At 34.4% G+C, this 13,591-nt stretch overlaps 1 long non-coding RNA gene across 1 annotated transcript; it reads right to left on the bottom strand.

Moving 5' to 3' along the window:
- Positions 1-7,889: 7,889 nt before the first annotated feature.
- LOC127149908 (uncharacterized) lies at positions 7,890-9,522 on the bottom strand. Its single transcript, XR_007821775.1, has 4 exons — positions 9,067-9,522; positions 8,892-8,968; positions 8,754-8,818; positions 7,890-8,141 (listed from the first exon to the last, which is right to left on the bottom strand). It is a non-coding gene; the product is annotated as an uncharacterized LOC127149908 (long non-coding RNA).
- Between the last annotated feature and the right edge of the window lie 4,069 nt (positions 9,523-13,591).

The raw sequence follows: 13,591 nt of genomic DNA, 5'->3' as shown, positions 1-13,591 counted from the left end.
CTTCCAATAGAATTAAGCCATATCAGTTGGCAAAATTATGCTTGATTTCTGAATCCCTATAAACTTATTTACTTGTATATATATTGTGATTTCTAATGTTGGATTGCCTTTTGGTTAATTTTTTTTTGATAGCTTTACTCAGTAAAAGTGGTGATTTATAAGTGTTAGGTACATCATCTAGGAAGGCCATTTTAGTATCAATTCAAAAGTTGTTTTATTTGACTGATTTTTGGTTGAGTTAATAGAGCAATATTCAAGCTTCAAAAGAGGTGGAAAAGACAACAAAAAAAAGAAAAAAACAAAAAAAAAAAAAAGTCCCATAATAGATATGGCACGAGTGGGGAGTCACAGTAGGTTGAGGTTCCAGAAAGGGCGAGCACTCATCGTTGTCTTGTTGGCGCTGCAACCATCCGAGCATTGATGGAACAACGCGAGCGTGCATGGTAAGAAAACCTAATTTAATAATGAATTCATAGTTGGGTAGCAAATTAATTAGCATTTACATTTGGGCCATTAATGGACATATTTGCTTTGTCTTATCTTAATTATGAGCCCATAACTTTTAGATTTCCATATAGGAGTGTAATCTGCTGAGAAAAGACCAACCCCATTAATTCCAGGGAATTATAGGAACCCTGGGATCAACTTATAAATATATATATACAGGGTTATCATTACCTAAAATACTATGTCTCTTTAGTCTCATATGACAGTGAGGGTCTACCTATTCTAGTATGAGTTGCAGCAGGGTTGAACAAAGTGGAGCCAGATTGTGACCAAATAAGGCTTAAGTTTCTTGAACAAGCCACACTTATAAAATAATGTAGGTGTTTTCTTTTAAATATTTATAAAGTATAATTAATAACATTGTGAAGGATATATTTTATTGAGAAAATATTCTATATTTTTTACACGTGGGTAATAAGAGAATAAATATACAATTATGTACAAGTAAATAAGACACGAAATATAGCTATTCCTTAACTTCTATAATTTACATTTATACCCTCCTCAAACTCAAAGTGGTAAAGTAGATGTCAATTTGAGTTTGATAAGTAACTGACTAAAGCGACTAGATGGTAAGGCTTTGGTGAATATATCTCCTAATTGCTCAATAGTGGAAACAAAATGTAAAAGGAGAGTGTTGCTCGATAGATGATGACGAACAAAGTGACAGTCATTTTCAATGTGTTTCGTATGCTCATGAAAAACATCATTATGAGTAATCTGGATGACATTATGATTGTCACAATGAAGAAGTGTGGGACCCTGTTGAGGGACAGCCACATCAGCAAGGAGCCAACGGAGCCATAAGAGTTCAATGGTAGCATCAGCAAGAGCACAATATTCTGATTCAGTACTAGAACGAGAGATAACACTTTGCTTTTTTTACTGTGCCAAGAAATGAGAGAATCTCCAAGTAGGAACAGTAACCTGTTGTAGATCGTCGATCAGTAGGATCCCTAGCCTAATTTGCATTAGAGTAGCCAGATAATACGAGAGAGGATTGAGAAGAAAACTGAAGTCCATGCCCCAAAGTTCCCTTGATTTACCGAAGGATGCGCAAAATAATAGTAAAGTGGATGGTTTCGGGAGCAACCATAAACTAACAAACAATGTGAACAACATATGCAACATCCTGATGAGTCACTGTTAGACAGATGAGACTGCCAACAAGTTTTCGATACAAATTCATGTCTTCAAGAGGAACACCATCAAAAGGAGTTAGGTGAACATTGGGATCTAACATCGTCGAAACAGTATTGGAGTTAGTGATTTCTGAGCAAACTAAAAGATTAGATGCATATTTTGCTTGAGACAACAAATACCCATTCGAACGCTGAGAGACTTCAAGGCCAAGAAAGTAGTTGAGAGATCCAAGGTTGTCTTTCATCTCAAAGTGTTGACCAAGATAATGTTGGAGGTTGGATATGACCTGTGGATCATTACTAGTTATAATCGTATCATCAACATAGAGAAGAAGAAGAACACAATACTATGAGGTGTCTGACGTGTGAAGAGCACAGTGTCATGAGAGCTGGAGGCAAAACCAAGTTGAGTAATGGTAGAGCTAAACGTGCAAACCAAGCTCGTGGAGCCTGTTTCAGACCATATAAAGCTCTATGCATGAGGCACACCATGTGAGGAGGAGGAGAAGTACTAGGAGGTGGCTTCATATAGGCTTCTTCAGATAGCATCCCATTGAGGAAAACATTTCTGACATCCATCTGAAGAAGGGGCCATTGCTTGGCAGCAACAACAATTAACAAACTTCGAATAGATGTCATTCAAGCCATAGGAACAAATATTTCTTCATAGTCAATACCATATTCTTGAGAGTATCCTTTCGCAACAAGATGAGCCTTATAATGATCAATAGTGCCATCAGAGTGAGTCTTTATTTTGTAAATCCACTTGCATTCAATGGGTCGTTTACCGAGAGGTAAATCAACATATAGTTCTATGTGTGCATCTTTTCAAGAGCATGCAATTCATCATTCTTTGCTTTCTGCCATACAAGGTCAGCACTGGCCTCTTGATAAGAGGTATGTTCAACAAGGGAAATAATATGGAGAAAACAATGATAATCTCGAAGATGGATGAGAGGTTGCCTTACCTAAGTAGAACGACGTAGAGGGGTATCTGGAGTCAACTTAGAATCATCATTGGAGACAGGCGACCGATTTAGATTTGCAAGAGAAGGTGCAGGTTGAGCAAGCTCAATATCAAAAGTGGACTCAGAGAGAGAAAAGAATTCAATAGATGTATCAGTGAAGAAAAGATGAGGACTAGAGAAGGAGGTATGGAATGAGGACAAAGAAGAGAATATAGTACGCTCCCAAAAGGTGACATGATTGTTGGGTTTTATGTCCTAAAACTCATAGATAGTAAATATAATCAATTGACTGCCATTAATAAAGTATATTATTATTATAATTTCAATAAGTGTTATTGATTATATTATTAGTTTTTTCTTAATAACCTAAATCCAATAAACTAACATCCTAAGCTGTTTGATGAGTCTTGAACAGTATGTAGAGACATACGGGATCAATGTTCAAGATCAGCTTAAAGGGTCTATAGTATAGGGTTAAGGTTGGGTACCTTATCCTGTTAACACTATGGATACGGCTCACTTTGTATTTGATACAAATACATTGATCCAATGTGTTCATGCATGCGACATGCGAGTGAGGGTATTCTATGCAATGAGTTTGCATAAGACTGGACCACGAAATAGTAATCACTAGATGTAACTCCGTTAACTAGTTGGATTTCTATTTCATTAGGATGACCTAGGTGACTTAGTCTCAATCTTGAGTGTATTATGAACTCTTGTTTGCGAGGGATTGTCCTTTGATTTGTACGGGTGAGAGTGGCCAAATTTCCGACTCAATATGCTTATCATTTTGGGGACAAGATCGAGCAGGGAGCTGAGAATATAATCACACAAGATGGAATTCACTCATTCCCACCTTTAGGGTAAGTAGATAAGTGTTCCCTTATATGGTATCTCTGGGACTTGAACAAAGAGCCCTACTCTCTCTATGGCACGAGAGGGGTTTCTGTTTAGTGGTTGGACCATAAACAGGTTGTTCATTAGAGGAGCACTGGTATTTAAAGACTAGAGGTAACCCAGGGGTAAAACGGTAATTTGACCAAGCTGGTGTTACGAACATTTGTGAAGGACTAACTTACTGGTATTGGTCTATATCCGTGGACACAGAAATATATCTACAGTGAGAAGAGTTCAGCTGTGAGTCTTTAATGGAGTGTACACACATTTAACGAATATTGATTAATGTAGTTAATGAGTTTAGCTAATTAATCTCATATCGTTGTAGCTTCTGATCTGTAGGTCCATTAGGTCCCCTTCCTAACTCATAAAGAGTAATGAAATTTATTTATATTTGTTGTAATTTGAAATGTTCAAATTTACTTTGGGAATTAATATAATGCATATTGATACATTATAATATAAAGTTTATATTTTAATTAGACTTTATTATATAAATTTAATTTTGGATATGATTCAAAATTAATTTACGAGAGAATAAAATATTTTAATAAGTTCAAATATTAGTTTAACGTGAATTAGATTCATATTAAAACTATAAGTTAAAATTTAATGTGTATATGATACATATTAAAACTATAGGTTATGAGAGAAATTTATATTTGAATATGATTCAAATTATGGATTAAATTAAATATAAGATATTTAATTTAGAAATTAATTAATTGGAGAATTAATTAATAGTTTAATTTAATTTAATTAAACTTGATTTAATTAAATTAATTAAATTAAAACTATAGGTTATGCGAGAGATATTCATTTAAATATGATTTAAATGAAAATATTAATTAAATATGATTTAATTAATTATTAAATTAATTAATTATTTAATTTAATTAATTAATTAGTTTAATATACATTAATTTAATAATTATTATTAAGTTAATAGGGAACGTGGGTGGTTTTCCCACGTTCCCATTTATTATCTCCAACTTATTAAGAAGTGGGAATACTTTGCGTAACAAAAATGGTGGTGAATTCTGTGAAAATGAATTGCTCTCCCATTTCTCTCTGAGCAAAATTTTCTCTCTAAGAAAAATTTCCTTATTCCAATTTTGGTTCCCACAAACCATCTCAATCAGAGAATAGGAAGGTTTCCAAGTGGTGGTGCCCAAATTGATGATTGGTAGATTCAGAGTCGTCAACGAGCGTAAATTTTCTTCTCTGTATTTTTATTCAAAGCATGTTTAACCATAAAAATTGTTTTTGTAATTTTTTGCCAATGTATTGGTATTTTTAAGGTTTCAATTAAAATTGGGTTTCTGTAATTATTCCGCTGTAAAGGGTTTTCATCCCTTCAATGATGAGATATACGAAGTTTGTTGGAAAGAAGATCCCAACAACGAAAACTTTTATGTTCTGTGCTATAGCCAAGAAAGCAACAGTGGTGGGCACATGGTTCAAGTTTATTATGTTCGTGAGGATGAAGAAGAACAAAGCATGCACAACCACAAATTTTAAGGCTAGAGTAGTTGGGAGGAGTACCATATACTCTTTCAAATGGACAATGTTTTGAAGAATAGAGGAAGGAAGCTGGTTGATGGTATAGGCAGAAGAGCAGCCTCACCCCAAAATTTCTCAGGATAGGAGGTAGAAAGAAGGAAGGTACAAACCAAGTCAAGAATGTGGTGATGTTTACGCTCAACATGCCCATTTTTTTAAAGGTGTGGGGATAAAAGCACTAGATAAGAGTGTCCTGTTGGGAGAGAAAAGAAAGAAGAGTGGAGTTTTTATACTCCAAGACATTATCAGTACGAAGAATTTTGGACAAGACAAGAGAATTTGTGTGAATTATGAGCAAACTCAATATAAGTGCGAGATACTTTAGAGCGATGTTTAAGAAAAAAATCCATGTAAATCGAGAATAATCATCAATGAATAGAACATAATAGCGATAACCATGAAAAGTAATAGTAGGAGTAGGACTCCAAATGTCAGAATGAATTAAATAAAATGTTTATCACATATAGAATTAGAGTAAGAAAAAGACAAAGTAGGTTGTTTAGCGAGTTTGCAATTTAAGCAATTAAAAGGAACAAACTTAGTAACATTATTCAAATTGTTAACGAAAATTAAATGACGAAGTTTTTCAGAAGAAGCATGATCAAGACAAAGGTGCCACTGATATGTATCAGAGTCAGTGATAGGAGTAAAGATAGATGAAGGAGGAGGAAACTGGAGGGATATGAGCTCAATCTTCCCACTTTGCGACTTGGCCAATCGTTTATCCTAGTTTGCGGATCCTGAACCTAACAACCATTTGGAAAAAAAGAAACAGTTAAGCCAACATCACAGAATTGACCAACTAACACTAGATTAAAGGTTAAGTTTGGGACATAGTAAGTATATGGAAGACTCAAACTGGTGTTGAACTGGTATGGCAACCTTAGAGGGGAGAGGTGAATAGGGTTTAATTAATTAACAAACAAGCCTAAATTTAACTAATTAGATAAATTTTAAATTAAACAAAGAAAATTAGCTAAAATATGTTAAATAACAATATTGACAAAAAGTATGTAATAGAGTATGCAATCAAATTAACTCAACCAACAAGAATATATGTAACTAAAATTAAATGCAAAAATAATTAGAAAAGAGTTAGAGAAGAAGACACCGTAATTTTATCGTGGTTCGATAAAACTCGACTTACATCCACTTTCTCAAGCACATCTTGGGATTTTGATTGAAAACATTCTTTTGACTCTTTTCACGCATTACAAGAAATTTACTATTTAGTGACAAAGTTTTAGTAGCACAAGTAATTTTCGTCAATAAATGATCATTTTTAGCGATATAAAAAAAAATTGTCACAAAATATTATTATTAACAACATATTTTTAACTCGCGTCACTAAAAGAATTAGCAACACAACAAATAATGTCAGTAAAAGTTAAAATAATTTTAGCAACAAATAAAATTGTTGCTAAAACTTTACCAAAATTTCCTCCCTAAATCTCTAAATCTCCAAATCCTCAATCCTCTCCATTTCATCGGTCGACCACGTTTTGGCCTATGGTAACCGACGACAACCCACGTTTTGGTGACCACCATACAGAAGGTCTCACATTTTTATCAACCTATTTGTTGACGTCTTCTCATCGACGGTGACCCACGGTTGACGACGACACACAGAAGCTCACGTTTGGGGTAATAATTTTTTGATGAGTACTTTAATTTAGAACCCTATTATTCTTTGATGACCAAATCGACTTAAAATAGAAAGTTCATATCCACTCAGCACCATTCTAGAATTCACTTTGACTAAATTAAAAATTAGGATTTGAGTCGGTGTATATTATTAGTAAATAGTTAGTAAGTTAGTTAAGTCTTTTTGTTAAAAATAGTAGGAGATGGATTGGAGAGAGGTGTGAAGAATTTTGTAGAAAGACTTCCTTGTAATGGAACCTTGAAAGAGTGTAGCCCTCTCGAAAATGCTAGAGTTACGTTGTTACTTGTTCTTATGATCTAATATACATTTCATATATTCTCATCTTTGATTGTTATTTAAGTGTTTTCGAGTTTATCCTTTGTTCTTGAGATACTCCTTGTTAGGTGGGATCCTAACATAATTCTAGAAAATGTTTAGAATTCAACTGAAGTGCTAAAATATTTATTTTTGAAAAATTTATGTTGCCTTCTAATTAAAATTTACAATAGGTTTTATTTAAGCACCAACGGGGGATCTCAAATACTTCAATGGTTTAGGATTTGCAGGTTGAGGGGATCTCGAAAACTAGAGTTAGACACGAAGATAAATAATAATATTAAATTTATTTTCTTTTTAAAAGTCAATAAAAGAAACAAAAACAAAAGCCACATTTGCTCCAAGTGACTTTCTCTAATTGTATCAAATTGATTATTTGGCTGCCACATCACCATCTCAGATATCTTTCCATTAAGCTTCTTTTAGTAATATTTTTTTCGTTTGAACTTCGATTTGGGTGATTCAAAAGGTGTCATAATCATTATTTTGAGCTTTACGATATGAACTATTCAAAATAATAAATTTTTATCATCAAAACATTAATTAATTAATTAATTTGAGATTAAGGGAAAATAAAACCAACTGGGAGTACCAATGGTGCCAATATGAGAGATGTTTATGCAATTGCCATCAGCAGCCTGAATTGGAGGTAAAGATTTTACAGGAATAGAAGTAGTTATAAGGGAAATATTAGATGTCATATATTTGCAATAGGCAGAGTTAAGAAGCCATCGTTTATCTGGTGAGACGGCAAGATGTAACGACCCAACTCCTTATACTGAGTCGAAGTCATTACTAAATGTAGAACAAGTGGTTTAAGTCATACAATTTAGTAAAAACGCATAAGGTTTGAGAAATTTATTTATGAAAATCCAAACAAAGTAATATGCAAAAATGAAATTTCGTTCTAAAGTCCTACTCGGGCCCTATCTACTTTAAAAAGTGGTAAATAGTGAAGAATACTCAAACTCAGGTACTAACGTCAAAAACAAGAATAAGCGGAAGCAGAAATCCCTATGGCTCGCCACGGTCACTTCTGGTCGCTCGCCAGCTTGCCTTTGCCCTTACCTCGTCCTCTACCTGAAAAAACATGACATGAAGAGAGTGAGTATAAAATACTCAGTAAGGGACCCACTACTAGTCCCACTAGGTGCCTGTTAGCTTCCTATCAGAGTCCTGTAACTGGTACCCAATCTCTGGCACGTTCCCGAACACGTGCAACATGCGCTCCCGTAGGAACGTAACTCTTGTCTTCGGTGTCCCGGGGGACTCCTAGGACAATCGAGATGCGAGGACCCCGTCGAGTCACTCGAGTCATATCTATATCCATGCTAGACTGGTGTCCCGTCGGACCACACAGTCCTAAATAGGTGGTGATCCCGAAGGACACCCATACAGGTACGACTCTAATAGGCTAAGCTAACAGGTACCCTAACCACAACATACATACACATGGCATCATCATATAATCATAACAGATTAATCATCATCTCACTCTCCATCTCAACACCCGTCGTACAGCCATAACAGTTCTCGTCATCACAACATCATGCTATAATATAACCATATCATCAATCGCATCATACTATCATTAATTTCATGCATCGTACAGTCTAGTCCTCAACATGCACAATTGAAGGTATACGTGACCTCATAATTCTAAACATGGAGCTAGTAGTAGAAATCTCTTACCTGGAGATTTACTTGGCGAGTTCTAACCGCGAGGCAAATGTGCTTTCCAAGCAACGAGATCCTAACTGTTTAATGCGCCAAAATTCGTAATTAAGTCACCAACGAATAACGATTCAAAACTCAGTTGAAATGACTTACCCTAGAAAGAGGTTGCAATGCTTGAGCCCCTACTGAAGAAATCCCACGCTGCAGCAGTTACTTGGTCCAAGACGTCCCTTAAGGAAAATAATTTAATTTAATTCCAAATTAAATTATTTAGTGTCCAAAAACATTGAGTCTTACTGGGTAATGCCAAAATAATTAATTTAATTACCAAAAATTGGATGGAAGGAGCCAAATTAGGCTTGGCGGCTCGGCTGGAAAAAGGACAGGGACCGGCTCGGCTTGGAGGTTGAAGATCGGCTCGGCTCGCGGTGCAGACAGGCGCGGCTCGTGGTGCAGACAGGCGCGGCTCGGCTCGGTAAAGAGGCTACGCACGTGCGGCTCGCACGCGGGCGCTGCTCGGCTCGCGGGTGCACGCGGCTCGGGTTCCGGGTCGGAGGCACTCGGCGCGGGCCGGGCTTCGGGTCACGGAGCGGGGGCTTCGGCCGGGTCGGGTCCTCGCGCGACGAGGCGCTGGCTTCCGGATTCGGGTGGCGCGACGGCTGCGGGTGGTCCGGTTACACCACAGCTTCGCTCGGCGACGGCTGCAGACGGACGTTTCGGTTGCGCTGCGTCGGATCGAAGCGGCGCGATGCGGCTGGGCGTGTGAACGTCGGCGATGCGGACGCGGCTGGCTGACGGATCGGCTGCGGATCGCGAAGGGTGACGCGGGCTCGGCTTCGGGCGACGACTGCGAGAGATGGGCTGCACCGGCGGACGCTCGGCGTGCGCGGATTGGCTTGGACGGATCTTCCGACGCGGCTGGAAGCTCGGCGACGGCTCGGGTGGACTGCAGACTCGGCTGAGCTGCTGAACAGAGAGGGGAAGGCTTGGCGGCTCGGGTTCGCGGCGGCGGCGGCGTGCGACGGCTAGGGTTTTATTTTTTTTCTCCCTTTTTCTCTTTTCTTTTCCCCTCTTTCTTTCTTTGATTTTTTTTCTTCTTCTTTATGCACGAGACCCAAGGCTTTTATAAAACAATATCTCTTTTCTTTTCCCTTAAATAACCCAAACCAACCATCTTCTCTCTCTCCAAATCTCACCAAATTCAACCAACCCTCCTTTCAATTAACATTAATTCACCAAATAATTTCTAAATACTAAAATAGATAAAATAAATAAAAAAAATACTTAATATTTAAACAAAATGGAAAATCCCAAACTTTAGTAAACCGGAAAATTCAAAATGATAAGGTTCTCCCAATAATTTGAATTTTCCAAGACCATACATAAATATTAATAGCAAAATGAACAAAAACGAGTTTGTTGGAGCGTTACACAAGATGATGAAATTAACTCATTTAATAAGCTCTAAAGATCACTTATTTGAAGATTAATATAGGGGGAGATGGAATCATTTGAGGCAGGAATAGCAACTACATAGGAGTTACCGGGTTTATTAAAGTTCCTTGCTATGATACCATGAGGAGGAAACATTTTATTGAGAAATATTCTATATTTTTACATGTGGGTAATAAGAGAATAAATACACAATTCTGTACAAGTAAATAAGACAAGAAATATAACTATTCCTTAAATTCTATAATTTACATTTATAAAGTTGATAGTCAAAAGTGAACTCTCACCAGTCAAGCTTTTGTCATAGAAAAACAAACAAAGATATAAATGTGTTGGAATAAAACAAGAATAATAAGAAATAAAATAGATAACAAAGTTATATAGATGTATTTGAATAAGCTAATAAAAAACACAATAATACATGTTGTGATCATGCTGTCTATTGTCTTAATAAGAAAGGTCCCCTCCTCAATTTTTTAGTAATGTGAAAAAGATGGAGATAACCGTTGCGTAATGTCAATCTTAGTAACGAATTTTAATGTCTCTACACAGAAATAACTCTTAATTACAATTGGTTTCCCTTATATACACCAACTTTTCTAAAGTTTCATTTAACTCTTAGTTTATTTTTCCAAGCAACTTCAGTAGACTCTTTGCAGGAAAATCCACATTTGAAAAACATTTTATTTGTTTTAGTAAACGAATCTAAATACATACATACTTAGTAATAATGCTTAGGGATTAGTGGACCTGTTACATGTTACGTTGAAAGTTCAAAAGTAGTTGTGTAGTTTATAGAGAAAACCGTCAAAATAACAAAATATTGGATGACAAATAGAAAAATAGCAAATACAACAAATAATTTGATTTATAGCAAAACCGCCTATCGGATAATTTTTAAAATTTTTTTTACCCGGGTATACCCCTTCACAGAGCTCGGATACAGTGCATTTGTAAACATATTCACTTTTGGTAAATCTTAACTAAATAAAAAAAATATTCTTTTGCTGAGAAAATTGCACCAACGTCCCCTAAGCATATGACTTTAGTTTCAACTAGATTTACAAATTATTAGGATTTAAATCAATTACTTCACAATTTTTTATATTTCATATTATTTATCAAAATTTTATTAAATAATACATATTACATATTTTTAATAACAATTTGAGTTTACATTTTATATCATTCCCTAAAATCGTCAATTTGAATTCAAATTATACCTTGTATCCCTAAATGATGCCAAAGATAAATTCAACTATTTCACATTTTTTATTATTCAAACTATTTATCAAAAAATAGACGTAATACATGATATATAATTTATATTTATTAACATTTTGAGTTTACAAATATATATGTCTCTCTAAAATTGTTAGTTTTAATTCAAATTTTATACCTTAATTTTAAATCGAAATTTTACACCTTAATTTTAAATCGTTAGTTTGAATCCCTAAAATTATCCTAAAGATACCCAACTTTAATTTGAGTTAGATTATCTTCCTTAAAATAATGTTGAAGATAACAAACTTCATTCACAACATCTTTATCCCCAAAATTATGCTGATTTAACAATAATTTCATAAATAATACATAATACACAATTGTTATTTTGAATTCAAATTTTATAAATTATCCCTAAAACGATGCTACAGATAACGATTATTTGTTTGGATGATTCAAATGTTAAAAATAACAATTCTAATTTATTAGTTTTAATTTGTTTTGATAATCTCCAAATTTATTTATTTATTAACAAAAGCTTAATGAATTCTATTTAACTGAGAATATTTCATTGAGCTTTTTAAAAATATTTTTATGGTCAGTAAATAAATATATTTCATTAACCTACTTGAAAATATTTGTTTGGAAAATATAAGGGAAGTATAAATTTGAATATATTTAATTTGTTCAATTTGTTTTATTGTTTATTTCTTTTTTCTTAATTTAGCAAAATCGATTTATTGGTTAAATCAGCTAGATTTGATTGCGTTGATTTTCTATAGAGTTACAGTGTATTTGTACATACTACATGACAATATTATTCTTTCCATATTAGATCCACAACATTTGATAGAATGTATAACATATATTGCTGACACAATTACACTGTAATATATACTTTTAAATATTGTGATAAACTATTCGTTCTATATCATGATCACATATTTAAATATTAATAATTATTGACTCATATAATCATATGCTTTTTAAATCCAAAAAACTTAACATTAAGATGAATTTGTTACAAAACCAAGAATAAGGACGATTTTCTAAATATTGTCATTGAATCATAATAACGATTGTTTAACTAAACGAACTTTATAATAACCAATAGAATTAAGATTTCCCAAACATGGTATATGTCGAGTATGAATGATGTTATAAACAACAGATTTGGGACACATGCAAAAAGGTAAAAGATTTGGTCATCAAGATATAGTATCGTTCCCCTGAGTATAGGATAATTAATATATTCCAAATATGATGTATTTGAATAGCTCAAAAAATGAGACAGGATATTGGAAATAGCACAAGACAGTGTATTTTGCAAACAACATTCAAATTTGGTAAATCTTAATTAAACCTGCTATTTTGTTGCTGGACAAGATTGCAACAATCTCCCCTATAGTAATGACAAATATATACACAAGATTTTCAGTTTTGTTATATTTTAAACAATTTATTGAATAATAAACAATAAATATTTTTAATAACAATTTGAATTTAAATTTTAGATCCTCTCCTAAAATAATGCCAAATATAAATACAAGATTTTCTGTTTTTTTATATTTTAAACAATTTATTAAATAATACATCATATATATTTTTAATAAAAATTTGAATTTAAATTTGAGAATTTTAATTATGCTTCAATGACATTTTTGTAATTATTTGAATCTTCTTTTAGGTTTTATTTGAGAAAAGAAAAGAAGGAGATTGGGAGAGAGGGGGCAACTGACACAAGAGACAAACATTAGAGGGAGAAAGTTTTTCTTGCAAACAAGAGAGGAGAAAAGTGCGATCGACGGAGAGGAAGACGTCGGAGTTTCGACATAAGCAACAACGGGCTTTTTTGAGCAGCGTTTGACGGCGTCCAACGTTGGTGTGGGTTTGCGGCGGGTTTCACGATGAGTTTTGTCGTGAGTGTTCTATTTTTTCATCGTGGTTCTTTTTGGGGTTTGCAGTAGGTTGTTCGACATGTAAGTCTCCATCCGGAGGAGCTGACAAGAAGAAAATCTCTTGATTTGTGCCAAATGTATGAAGACTTTAAAGGGTTTTGAAGGGGACAAAGCTGGAAACTAACTTCAATCATTTCTACTTGAAAGCGCACAATTTGAAAAAGATATAAAACGACTACATAAATTATGTGGAGCTTTAATGGTGCTAGGTGTTAATTG

The sequence above is a fragment of the Cucumis melo genome, chromosome 1 (genome assembly GCF_025177605.1).
Source record: "Cucumis melo cultivar AY chromosome 1, USDA_Cmelo_AY_1.0, whole genome shotgun sequence".
Lineage (NCBI taxonomy): Eukaryota > Viridiplantae > Streptophyta > Magnoliopsida > Cucurbitales > Cucurbitaceae > Cucumis > Cucumis melo.
Note: the sequence above shows the minus strand (reverse complement) of the source record. Positions and strands in the feature narration are given on the sequence as shown.